Source organism: Mustelus asterias, chromosome 25 (assembly GCF_964213995.1).
Source record: "Mustelus asterias chromosome 25, sMusAst1.hap1.1, whole genome shotgun sequence".
Lineage (NCBI taxonomy): Eukaryota > Metazoa > Chordata > Chondrichthyes > Carcharhiniformes > Triakidae > Mustelus > Mustelus asterias.
In genome coordinates this window covers 44,793,483-44,806,887 of record NC_135825.1, presented here as the reverse complement: position 1 = coordinate 44,806,887, position 13,405 = coordinate 44,793,483, and the positions used below count along the sequence as shown (strand labels likewise).

General features: G+C 47.5%; 1 protein-coding gene across 1 annotated transcript in view; it reads right to left on the bottom strand.

Moving 5' to 3' along the window:
• Nucleotides 1-13,405, bottom strand: part of LOC144511943 (sodium-coupled monocarboxylate transporter 1-like) — a 673,058-nt gene that overhangs the window by 623,921 nt on the left and 35,732 nt on the right. The window lies entirely within an intron of this gene.

Genomic DNA, 13,405 nt, shown 5'->3' with positions numbered 1-13,405 from the left:
TTTTTGAATTTGATGAAGCTATGTCTGTTCCAATATCTGTTCCAACACTTTTCCAGTCGACAAATATTTGTTTCCCTTTACTAGTGTTGGGGGATAATTTGGAAATATAACTGGAGACTGCTTTAGAGGTTTCTGAAAAGAATCATTCTAATTTCCAATTCCCGTCATCACATTTCTCTTTGTCCTCAGAAAATAAGACCATAAGACCATAAGACCATAAGACATAGGAGCGGAAGTAAGGCCATTCGGCCCATCGAGTCCACTCCACCATTCAATCATGGTTGATTTCAACTCCATTTACCCGCTCTCTCCCCATAGCCCTTAATTCCTCGAGAAATCAAGAATTTATCAATTTCTGTCTTGAAGACGCTCAACGTCTCGGCCTCCACAGCCCTCTGTGGCAATGAATTCCACAGACCCACCACTCTCTGGCTGAAGAAATTTCTCCTCATCTCTGTTCTAAAGTGACTCCCTTTTATTCTAAGGCTGTGCCCCCGCGTCCTAGTCTCCCCTGTTAATGGAAACAACTTCCCTACGTCCATCCTATCTAAGCCGTTCATTATCTTGTAAGTTTCTATCAGATCTCCCCTCAACCTCCTAAACTCCAATGAATATAATCCCACGATCCTCAGACGTTCATCGTATGTCAGGCCTACCATTCCTGGGATCATCCGTGTGAATCTCCGCTGGACCCGCTCCAGTGCCAGTATGTCCTTCCTGAGGTGTGGGGCCCAAAATTGCTCACAGTACTCCAAATGGGGCCTAACCAGTGCTTTATAAAGCCTCAGAAGTACATCCCTGCTTTTGTATTCCAAGCCTCTTGAGATAAATGACAACATTACATTTGCTTTCTTAATTACGGACTCAACCTGCAAGTTTACCTTTAGAGAATCCTGGACTAGGACTCCCAAGTCCCTTTGCACTTTAGCATTATGAATTTTGTCACCGTTTAGAAAATAGTCCATGCCTCTATTCTTTTTTCCAAAGTGTACAACCTCGCACTTGCCCACGTTGAATTTCATCAGCCACTTCTTGGACCACTCTCCTAAACTGTCTAAATCTTTCTGCAGCCTCCCCACCTCCTCAATACTACCTGCCCCTCCACCTATCTTTGTATCATCGGCAAACTTGGCCAGAATGCTCCCAGTCCCGTCATCTAGATCGTTAATATATAAAGAGAACAGCTGTGGCCCCAACACTGAACCCTGCGGGACACCACTTGTCACCGGTTGCCATTCTGAGAAAGAACCTTTTATCCCAACTCTCTGCCTTCTGTCTGACAGCCAATCGTCAATCCATGTTAGTACCTTGCCTCGAATACCATGGGCCCTTATTTTACTCAGCAGTCTCCCGTGAGGCACCTTGTCAAAGGCCTTTTGGAAGTCAAGATAGATAACATCCATTGGCTCTCCTTGGTCTAACCTATTTGTTATCTCTTCAAAGAACTCTTCAAAATAAGACTGATGAAGACCCCAACCTCAAACTCATTACTCATATTACCTAGGTTTCTGGGTTTATTTAGTAAGAAATATCCTATTATATCCAATGATATCCATAAGGCAATGTCTCCAGGGTAGCTTTCTTCCCTCACTTTGACAGAATCAGCAATATCTTGCAGTTCCATTGTCAGTTCAGAGTCCATTTGCACAACTTTTCCAGTCACTGTGGCGTCTCTGAAAATTGACAAGTGATCTGATCATTCAAATATTTCCTTGCCCATACCTTTGGAAGAATGTTCACTGTTCAATATGCAGCTCTCTAAAACAAAATGACAAACTGCCCTTTTCCTGATCGTGCCTCGCTTTCATTTTTCTGTATTTTTGACTGCCAGGCTCATCGGGCAGGATAGAACATAGAACAGTACAGCACAGAACAGGCCCTCTGGCCCACGATGTTGTGCCGAGCTTTATCTGAAACCAAGATCAAGCTATCCCACTCCCTATCATCCTGGTGTGCTCCATGTGCCTATCCAATAACCGCTTAAATGTTCCTAAAGTGTCCGACTCCACTATCACTGCAGGCAGTCCATTCCACATCCCAACCACTCTCTGCGTAAAGAACCTACCTCTGATATCCTTCCTATATCTCCCACCATGAACCCTATAGTTATGCCCTCTTGTAATAGCTCCATCCACCTGAGGAAATAGTCTTTGAACGTTCACTCTATCTATCCCCTTCATCATTTTATAAACCTCTATTAAGTCTCCCCTCAGCCTCCTCCGCTCCAGAGAGAACAGCCCTAGCTCCCTCAACCTTTCCTCATAAGACCTACCCTCCAAACCAGGCAGCATTCTGGTAAATCTCCTCTGCACTCTTTCCAGCGCTTCCACATCCTTCTTATAGTGAGGTGACCAGAACTGCACACAATATTCCAAATGTGGTCTCACCAAGGTCCTGTACAGTTGCAGCATAACCCCACGGCTCTTAAACTCCAACCCCCTGTTAATAAAAGCTAACACACTATAGGCCTTCTTCACAGCTCTATCCACTTGAGTGGCAACCTTTAGAGATCTGTGGATATGGACCCCAAGATCTCTCTGTTCCTCCACAGTCTTCAGAACCCTACCTTTGACCCTGTAATCCACATTTAAATTAGTCCTACCAAAATGAATCACCTCGCATTTACCAGGGTTAAACTCCATTTGCCATTTTTCAGCCCAGCTTTGCATCCTATCTATGTCTCTTTGCAGCCTACAACAGCCCTCCACCTCATCCACTACTCCACCAATCTTGGTGTCATCAGCAAATTTACTGATCCACCCTTCAGCCCCCTCCTCTAAGTCATTAATAAAAATCACAAAGAGCAGAGGACCAAGCACTGATCCCTGTGGCACTCCGCTAGCAACCTGCCTCCAGTCCGAAAATTTTCCATCCACCCCCACCCTCTGTCTTCGATCAGATAGCCAGTTACCTATCCAATCGACCAACTTTCCCTCTATCCCATACCTCCTCACTTTCATCATAAGTCGACCATGGGGGATCTTATCAAACGCCTTACTAAAATCCATGTATATGACATCAACTGCCCTACCTTCATCAACACACTTAGTTACCTCCTCAAAAAATTCTATCAAATTTGTGAGGCACGACTTGCCCTTCACGAATCCGTGCTGACTATCCCGGATTAATCCGCATCTTTCTAAATGGTCGTAAATCCCATCCCTAAGGACCTTTTCCATCAATTTGCCAACCACCGAAGTAAGATTAACCGGTCTATAATTACCAGGGTCATTTCTATTCCCTTTCTTAAACAGAGGAACAACATTCGCCACTCTCCAGTCCTCTGGCACCATCCCCGTGGACAGTGAGGACCCAAAGATCAAAGCCAAAGGCTCTGCAATCTCATCCCTTGCCTCCCAAAGAATCCTAGGATATATTTCATCAGGCCCAGGGGACTTATCGACCTTCAGTTTATTCAAAACTGCCAGGACATCCTCCCTCCGAACATCTATTTCCTCCAGCCTATTAGCCTGTAACACCTTCTCTTCCTCAAAAACATGGCCCCTCTCCTTGGTGAACACTGAAGAAAAGTATTCATTCATCACCTCGCCTATCTCTACTGACTCCATACACAAGTTCCCACTACTGTCCTTGATCGGCCCTAACCTCACCCTGGTCATTCTTTTATTCCTCACATAAGAGTAAAAAACCTTGGGGTTTTCCTTGATCCGACCCGCCAAGGACTTCTCATGTCCCCTCCTAGCTCTCCTAAGCCCCTTTTTCAGCTCATTCCTTGCTAACTTGTAACCCTCAATCGAGCCATCTGAACCTTGTTTCCTCATCCCTACATAAGCTTCCCTCTTCCTTTTCACAAGACATTCCACCTCTTTCGTGAACCATGGTTCCCTCACTCGGCCATTTCCTCCCTGCCTGACAGGGACATACCTATCAAGGACACCCAGTATTTGTTCCTTGAAAAAGTTCCACTTTTCATTAGTGCCTTTCCCTGACAGTTTCTGTTCCCATCTTATGCCCCCTCATTCTTGCCTAATCGCATCATAATTACCTCTCCCCCAATTGTAAACCTTGCCCTGCCATACGGCCCTATCCCTCTCCATTGCAATAACAAAAGACACCGAATTGTGGTCACTATCTCCAAAGTGCTCTCCCACAACCAAATCTTGGTCAAGTCGTGCCTCACAAATTTGGCTGACACATATTGGGGCTTAGGAGAGCTAGGAGGGGACATGAGAAGTCTTTGGCCCGGTTCATTTCCCAGTACCAAATCCAATGTGGCCTCACCTCTTGTCGGCCTATCCACATATTGTGTCAGGAAACCCTCCTGCACACACTGCACAAAAACTGCCCCATCCGAACTATTTGACCTACAAAGGTTCCAATCAATATTTGGAAAGTTAAAGTCCCCCATGACAACTACCCTGTGACCCCCACACATATCCATAATCTGCTTAGCAATTTCTTCCTCCACATCTCTATTACTATTTGGGAGCCTATAGTAAACTCCTAACAACGTGACTGCTCCTTTCCTATTTCTAACTTCAGCCCATATTACCTCAGTGTGCAGATCCCCCTCAAAGTGCCTTTCCGCAGCCATTAAACTATCCTTGATTAACAATGCTACTCCTCCACCTCTTTTACCAGCTTCCCTACACTTACTGAAACATCTATACCCCGGAACGTCCAACAACCATTCCTGTCCTTGTTCTACCCACGTCTCCGTAATGGCCACAACATCGTAGTCCCAAGTACCAATCCACGCCCCAAGTTCATCTACCTTGTTCCGGATGCTCCTTGCATTGAAGTAGACACACTTCAACCCACCTTCCTGTCTACCGGTACCCACCCTTGACCTTGATACCTTCCCCAATACCTCACCACCCTCAACATTGACTTCTGGACTACAACTCCTTTTCCCACTCCCCTGACAAATTAGTTTAAACCCCCCTGAAGAGCCGTATCAAATTTCCCTCCCAGGATATTGGTGCCCCTCTGGTTCAGGATGTACCGGCCCTCCCTGGCAAAGGCAATTCCCCACAGTGGGTTCACTGGCAGTGGGTCAGGCGAGCCGCACAAAACGCCAGACTTCAGCCGGACTGGAAGATCCCAGCCAATGATGAGCTGCTTCTGCCGCAGGAAAGCCCGCCATTGTCACTTGGTCATACAGAACATGAGTATTACTGAAAGTAGAGACACAAGTGCATGACAAAAACATCCCTTTCCTCACCAATACTGAGATCACTAAATGCTAAGGTTTATCTGACCCAGGAGTTGTCATGGAGAGGTCTCACCATGTTGCCATAGAACGAGACAAACTATTGGACCATGCAGTATCACCTGACCCCCATGGAGATGTTTGTGCAGAAAAACACCTTTGACCATAAATCCATCAGGCAATAGTCTGCGTGTAACGCCCTCAAGACCCTGTGGGAAAAGGAAATGGTAGATCCTGTTGGATGGTTCTCTTGGCAGACTGTCAAAATAACTTGGCAGAATTCCCCATTGGCAGAAGTTTCCAACCAACACCAAGACCTAGCCTGGCGGGTGGAGAGAAACACCCTTCCATCAGATCCTTCCTGCAAACCCAAGTCTCACCTCCTCTGCACAATGCCTTGAGGTGACTGATGGGGAAGAGACTGTTGTCCATCCATCTCCTTCTGAAATGCACCTTTGCAAAGGTCTATGAAGAGATTTAGTGACTTTTGTCGAGGCTCATCACAAGTAGCTCAATGACGCAGGACTCTGTGCTCTAGACTGTTCCCAGGGAAGCCTACCAAGTTAACATCAATTGTGGTTGGTGGACAATTAACCTCCTGAAAAACTTTCTTTGGTTTCCCAAAACTTGATGTTCTAGTGTAAAGCGTTATCCACAACTGAATATTGCAGACTGGCACATTCCAAGATTGAAGACTACCTGTTGATGGATGCACTAAAACTTGGGGGAGGCTGCCTCTAATGGGGAAAGACCACCATTTAAAATCTTTCTGCCATAGTACACTGAGGGGCTGGAAACTGGGTAAAAACCCCTCAGGCTCTATGTTTGACATGTAATGAATCTTGTAAATAGTAACCACAATTGTAAATGTAGTCAGGTAGCTCAAGGTACCTGAAAGAAACGGCTTTATTTGAACTTTATACAATCATATAATGTACTTTTATTTAAAAAGTATATTTTTGGGAAAATAATTCTCTCAGTATCTCTTGGGTGCTTTTTTGAGGAAAATCAGACTGCTTTAAGAATATTGAGTGCATAGGATATACAGCACAGAAACAGGCCATTCGGCCCAACTCGGTCCTGGCATTTATGCTCTACTCAATAGTCATAGTAATGTAGAATCACACAGTGCAGAAACCTCTTCCCAACCAGCTCATCAATCTTCTTAATCCTTTATTCACTTTTTTCTCATATGCTTATCTAACTTGTCTTTAAATGCATCTTTGCTATTTGCTTCAACCATTCCCTGTAGCGGAGTTCCGCATTCTTTGGGTAATTCACACCAGGAAACATTCCCTCTATAAAAACTCTATCAAAATGTTTCAACATTTTGAACATCTCTATTAAGTCAGTGGTAAAGAGACATAGTTTGTCAATCCTTTCCTGACACGTATTGGAGCTCCTGGACAGTCTGCAGTCCATCCCCTGATGCCAATGGCAGTCACCAAATCTTTGCTCAAAGGTTCAAGGTGGTGTACGGTTTGCCAAGTTACCTCCACTTTGGCTGGATGTCTTGACTAGCTTGCCTGAATTGAATATGTTAATACTGTAGTGCTGTCTGCTCATCTACTCAGCAGCAGAGAATGTTAGTACTGCTGAGGAACGATATTGTCATCTCTCCTGACGACAGATGTCCCTGTGACACTATCATACAGCATCTCAGTGAGTTTTGTGAATATACATGTTGAGGTGAATGAACATGCTGAGAACAAGCACCTTGTCAAATCAAGATAAAGGCCAGCAGCCACCACTAAACACAAGTATAGGTCAGTGAGTAAGGTATTCAGGACTTGTTACACAAGACATCACAGTGCCATTTGTCACTAGTCACCACAAACACCACATTGCAGATCTCTATCATTAGCGAGTTTCTGTGCTATGTTGTGTTGGCCGTAACATCCAGTGGTGAAAAGTTGCCAGAGAAAATGGGCGGCACGGTAGCACAGTGGTTAGCACTGCTGCTTCACAGCTCCAGGGACCTGGGTTCGATTCCCGGCTTGGGTCACTGTCTGTGTGGAGTTTGCACATTCTCCTCGTGTCTGCGTGGGTTTCCTCCAGGTGCTCCGGTTTCCTCCCACAGTCCAAAGATGTGCGGGTTAGGTTGATTGGCCATGTTAAAAATTGCCCATTAGTGTCCTGAGATGCGTAGGTTAGAGGGATTAGTGGGTGGGATATGAGGGTAGGGCCTGGGTGGGATTATGGTCGGTGCAGACTCGATGGGCCGAATGGCCTCTTTCTGTACTGTAGGGTTTCTATGATTTCTATGAAAATGTACAAAGGTAATGTGCAGGCCCTGAACAAAAGTTCTTTTAATCATAGGGGAGCCAGTGGCGTTGTGGTAATGTCACTGGGCTAGTAATGCTGAGGTCCGAAGTTCAAATCTCAGCATGGCATCGAAATCTGGAATTAAAAACTAGCCTCAGTAAATAGTGACCATGACAGCATTGTCGATTGTTGGTTCACAAATATCCCTTTCGGGAAAGTTCTTACCTGGTTTGGCATCAGCAATGTGGTCGACTCTTAACTCCTCTCTGAATGGTCTAGCAAACCACTCAATTGTAGCAAACTGCTAGAAAGGAATGAAACTGGACACACCACCCATATTGACCTTGGCATTGGAAATGACGATAGTGCATCCGGCCCTGTTGGCCCTGCAAAGTCCTCCTTACTAACAGCTAGGGGCATGTGCTAAAAGAGCAGTCAAGCAACAGCCTGACATTGTCTACAAGGTGAGATTCTGTGAAAATGGCAATGACCCAGATATCACCTTCACCATCCCTGGATTGTCCTGTCCCACTGGCTAGAGAATCAAGAGGGGGTTGCCCTGCAAGTCTTTAACATTGCCTCCAAATCCCAGTATGTCTCATCATGGGCAAGAAAACATCAAGCTGGTTACCATCAACATTCCCCCACCGCCCCCCACCCCCTCACTTGCCTCAGCTAATGATTCAGTACTCCTCCATGTTGAACTATTTGGAGGAAGCACTGAGGGTGGCACAGAATGTACTCTGGGTGGGGATTTCAATGTCCATCCCAAAACTGGCCCTGTAGCGTCACCACAGGCCAGATCCTAAAAGACATAGTTGCTACAGTGGGACTGCAGCAATTGGTGAGGGAGCCACAAGAGGGAAAAACTTACTTGACCTGATCCTCACCAATCTACCAGTCACAGATGTGTCTAACCATGACAGTACTGGCAGCAGTGGCCGTAGAGTCGTAGAGTCATAGCGCAATACAGCACGAAAACAGGCCCTTCGGCCCAACTGGTCCATGCCGACCATGGTGCCCTCCCAGCTAGTCCCAATTGCCCGCCTTTGGTCCATATCGATCTAGTCCTTTCCTATCCATGTACTTATCCAAATGCTTTTAAAATGTTGCTATTGCACCTGCCTCAACCACTTCCTCTGGCAGCTCATTCCATACACGCACCACCCTCTGCATGAAGAAGTTGCCCCTCAGGTCCCTTTTAAATCTTTCCCCTTAAACCTATGCCCTCTAGTTTTCAATTCCCCTTCCCTGGGAAAAAGTCTATGGCCTGGATGCTGCCAAAAAAATTCTAAGTCCCCAATTTGCAGGAAAATAGGGGTAAATCCCACCAATTTCTTTAGTGTGATTTCCAGAATGAATCTCCGACACTCCAGACATCACAGAGTGCCTCAGCAGTATTCACTCTGGAAAGCTGGGAGCAGGGCCTATTCCCGTTGGAGGGACCGGCAGCACAGTACTGAGCTGGCCACTGCACATGCGCCGATCTGTCAGAGCTGAGATTGGCACATGCACAGTAGCCCCGCACTGCCACCCTCCCAATCACTGGCCAGTACAGCAACAACCCATCGCCGGTGCTCCATGTCCCTTCAGAAGGAACTCTTCAAAATGCAGCTAATGAAACTACAACAAAACTTACTCCAACTTATAAATCAAAGAAAGGGTTTAATAAAGAAACATCGTTACTCCAAACTTGGGACCTCACCCTGGGCCACTCCAAGCTCCTCACAATGCAACATAGTTCCTTATTTATAGTGAAACAGCTGGTCAGCTGACTATTACATCACTCTGTAATTGGTTCCATGGTTTACTGGGTCAGCTGACCCTTACATCTTGTTCCCATTGGTCACATTACATCCAATACAAATTTGTCACCAGTTACATTCTAACAAATTCCCTTTTTAAATTTTTTTTTTCAAAATAATTTAAGACAACCATTCTCCAGTATTCTTAATAACTTTCCAGTACCTGCACCCCTTTTTGGAAAATAATTTAAGACAACCATTCTCCAGTATTCTTAATAACTTTCCAGTACCTGCACCCCTTTTTGGAAAATAATTTAAGACAACCATCCTCCAGTATTCATAGAGTCATAGAAACCCTACAGTGCAGAAAGAGGCCATCTGGCCCATCGAGTCTGCACTGACCACAATCCCAACCCCCATATCCCTACATATTTACCCGCTAATCCCTCCAACCTACACATCTCAGGACACTAAGGGGCAGTTTTAGCATGGCCAATCAACCTAACCAGCACATCTTTGGACTGTGGGAGGAAACTGGAGCACCCGGAGGAAACCCACACAGACACGGGGAGAGCGTGCAAACTCCACACAGACAGTGACCCAAGCCGGGAATCGAACCCAGGTCCCTGGAGCTGTGAAGCAGCAGTGCTGACCACTGTGCTACCGTGCCGCCCCAAATTCTTAATAACTTTCCAGTACCTGCACCCCTTTTGTAGATTAGCACCGACCCAGTTAAGTTTGGAAACTTCCTTGTTTTCCAGCATTTGCTTAATGCTGGCCAAATCAATTCTTAATCTTTTTTCCTTTTTTTCCTACACTTTTTGTTGAGTGAACATTGTCCGCATAACACTCAATTGGTACTTTCTTACCCGATGTGCCCATAAAAAATAATTCTGTTAATGTGTCTGCCAAATATATCCCCTTATCCAACGCCTCCACTAACGCTAGGGTTTCAGCTGTGAATGTGTTTTTGACGACCCTTTTTACCTTCTTTGCTTCCCAGTCCAAGGGGCAACATTTTCCTTCCTTACCCACCAGGAATATTATGAATCCGGCACCGCTCGAATGTCCATCTGGTAGATTGGCAGGTGAAGCATCACTAAACACAACTAACTTCATACCTTCCGGTTCTCCTAGTGCTGGGAATTTAATTACACACTCCTCTAATTGTAACTTTTTTATTGTTTTAATAATCTGCAAGATCTCTGACTGTGGCGCGCTTCAACATATTACTGAGCTCTAGGACATTGTAGCTCCCACCTGGTCTTGTCTGTGTCCATAGCCAATTTAGCTGTCCTATCATACTCCTCAACAACTCTGTTTCTTTTTCGTTGGCCCGTTTTTCCATTGACCTCTCTCTGATGATGGGAATGGGATCAATACTGTTTTGATATCCCTGTTGATTCATCGTTACACCAGATGTACTGATGCACTATCAACCAAGCAAAGACTAGTTTGTATGCAAGAACAAATAGGCTTTTATTCGCAAAAGACTTGGAGCACACCCATGCTGATGAACTGGTCCAGAGACTGAGGCAGGGGAGAGGGGAGCAGTCACCTTTATACCTGGACCAGGAGGGGAAGAGTCTCAGGAAGGGCCGGCAGGGGCATGCCCAGGCATGTCACACACACACAGGCAATAAGCTTAACAGTGGTTTACCACATTCACCCCCTGCTTTTAAAAAAGAGTCCGGCGGGGGTGAGGTGGGTGGAACAATATTTACAGAATTACAAATTTACAAATTCAGTCTCTCTGGGGGCTTGATCTGCTGCTGCGACCGCCGTAGTGCCGGTTGTGGTGTCAGTTCCGGTGGCCGCGGTGTTGGTTCAGGCGCCAGGCCATAGTCGCTCGAGTCGTCTGTAGTCCCTCCCGATTGTCGGGTGCGTGGTGGCGGCTCCTGGGGCTCAGGCGTGCTGTATACGGGGGTTGGGGGTGTGGGGTTGTGGGTCATCGTGGTCTCTGGGGCACCTGCGGGTGCCAGGTCTCAAATGGAGACCATGTCCTCCCGCCCGTCGGGGTACGCCACATAGGCGTATTGGGGGTTGGCGTGGAGGAGCTGGACCCTTTCGACCAGGGGTCCGACTTATGGGTCCTCACGTGCTTCCGGAGCAGGACAGGGCCTGGGGACATCAGCCATGACGGTAGTGAGGTCCCCGAGGAGGACTTTCTGGGGAAGACAAACATTCTTTCGTGAGGGGTAGCATTGGTAGCTGTGCAAAGGAGTGATCTAATCGAGTGTAGTGCATCAGGGAGGACCTCTTGCCAGCGGGTGACTGGAAGACCTTTAGACCTCAGAGCTAGTAAAACGGCCTTCCAGACTGTCGCGTTCTCCCTCTCTACCTGTCCGTTTGCCCTGGGGTTGTAGCTGGTGGTCCTACTCGAGGCTATGCCTTTGGAGAGCAGGTACTGTCGCAGCTCATCACTCATAAAGGAGGATCCCCGGTCGCTATGGATATAGCTAGGGAAACCGAACAGGGTGAAGAGGCTGTGCAGGGCCCTGACGACCATGGCCGAGGTCATATCCGGGCAGGGAATAGCGAAGGGGAAACGTGAATATTCATCAATGACGTTGAGGAAGTATATGTTGCGGTCAGAAGAGGGGAGGGGTCCTTTGAAGTTGACGCTTAGGCGTTCGAAAGGGTGGGTGGCCTTTATGGGGTGTGCTCTGTCCGGCCGATAGAAGTGCGGCTTGCGCTCTGCGCAGACCTGGCAGTGTCTGGTTATAGACCTGACTTCCTCAATGGAATAGGGCAGGTTACGGGCTTTAATGAAGTGAAAAAACCTGGTGACCCCCGGGTGGCAGAGGTCATTGTGGAGAGTTTGCAATTGGTCTACTTGTGCGCTGGCACATATTCCCCGGGACAGGGCGTCTGGGGGCTCATTGAGCTTCCCGGGCTGGTATAAGATGTCGTAATTGTAGGTGGAAAGCTCGATTCTCCACCTCAATATTTTATCATTTTTGATCTTGCCCCGCTGCGTGTTGTTAAACATGAATGCAACTGACCGTTGGTCCGTGGGTAGGATGAATCGTTTACCAGCTAAGTAGTGGCGCCAGTGCCGTACAGCTTCCACTATGGCTTGGGCCTCCTTTTCGACAGAGGAGTGTCGAATTTCAGGGCCTTGGAGGGTTCGTGAGAAGAAGGCCACGGGTCTGCCCACCTGGTTAAGGGTGGCGGCTAGGGCGAAGTCAGACGCATCGCTCTCCACCTGGAACGGGATGGATTCGTCTACAGTGTGCATCGTGGCCTTCACGATGTCTGCTTTGATGCGGTTGAAGGCCAGGCGGGCCTCTGCCGTCAGGGGAAAAGAGGTGGATTTGATGAGCGGATGGGCTTTATCCGCATAATTGGGGACCCACTGGGCGTAATACAAGAAGAAGCCCAGGCATCTCCTCAGTGCTTTGAGGCTGGTGGGGAGGGGAAGTTCCAGGAGGGGACGCATGCGACCGGGATCGGGACCGATGACCCCGTTTTCCACAACACAACCAAGGATGGCGAGGCGGCGTGTGCAGAATACGCACTTCTCCTTATTGTAGGTCAGATTTAGAAGAGTGGCGGTGTGGAGGAATTTGTGGAGGTTGGCGTCGTGGTCCTGCTGATCATGGCCGCAGATGGTGACATTATTCAGGTACGGGAAGGTGGCCCACAGCCCGTTCTGGTTTACCATTCAGTCCATCTCATGCTGGAAAGCCGAGACCCCGTTGGTGACACCGAAGGGGACCCTAAGGAAGTGATAGAGGCGGCCATCCGCCTCGAAGGCAGTATATTGGCGGTCTTCCGGGCGGATAGGGAGCTGGTGGTATGCAGATTTTATGTCGATGGTGGAGAACACCCGATATTGCGCAATCTGATTCACCATGTCAGATATGTGGGGAAGGGGATACGCGTCCAGCTGCGTGTAGCGGTTAATGGTCTGACTGTAGTCAATAACCATGCAATGTTTCTCCCCAGTCTTAACAACTACTACTTGGGCTCTCCAGGGGCTGGTACTGGCCTCGATGATCCCCTCCCCTTGGAGCCGCTGTACTTCGGATCTGATAAAAGCCCTGTCTCCAGCACTGTACCGTCTGCTCTTGGTGGCGATGGGCTTGCAGTCGGGGGTGAGATTTTCAACCAGTGAGGGAGGGGCAACTTTAAGGGTCGAGAGGCTGCAGGTGGTGCACGGTGGGCGATCTAAGAACTGCTGATTGCAAACGGAGAGCGGGGGAAAAGGCCCATTATA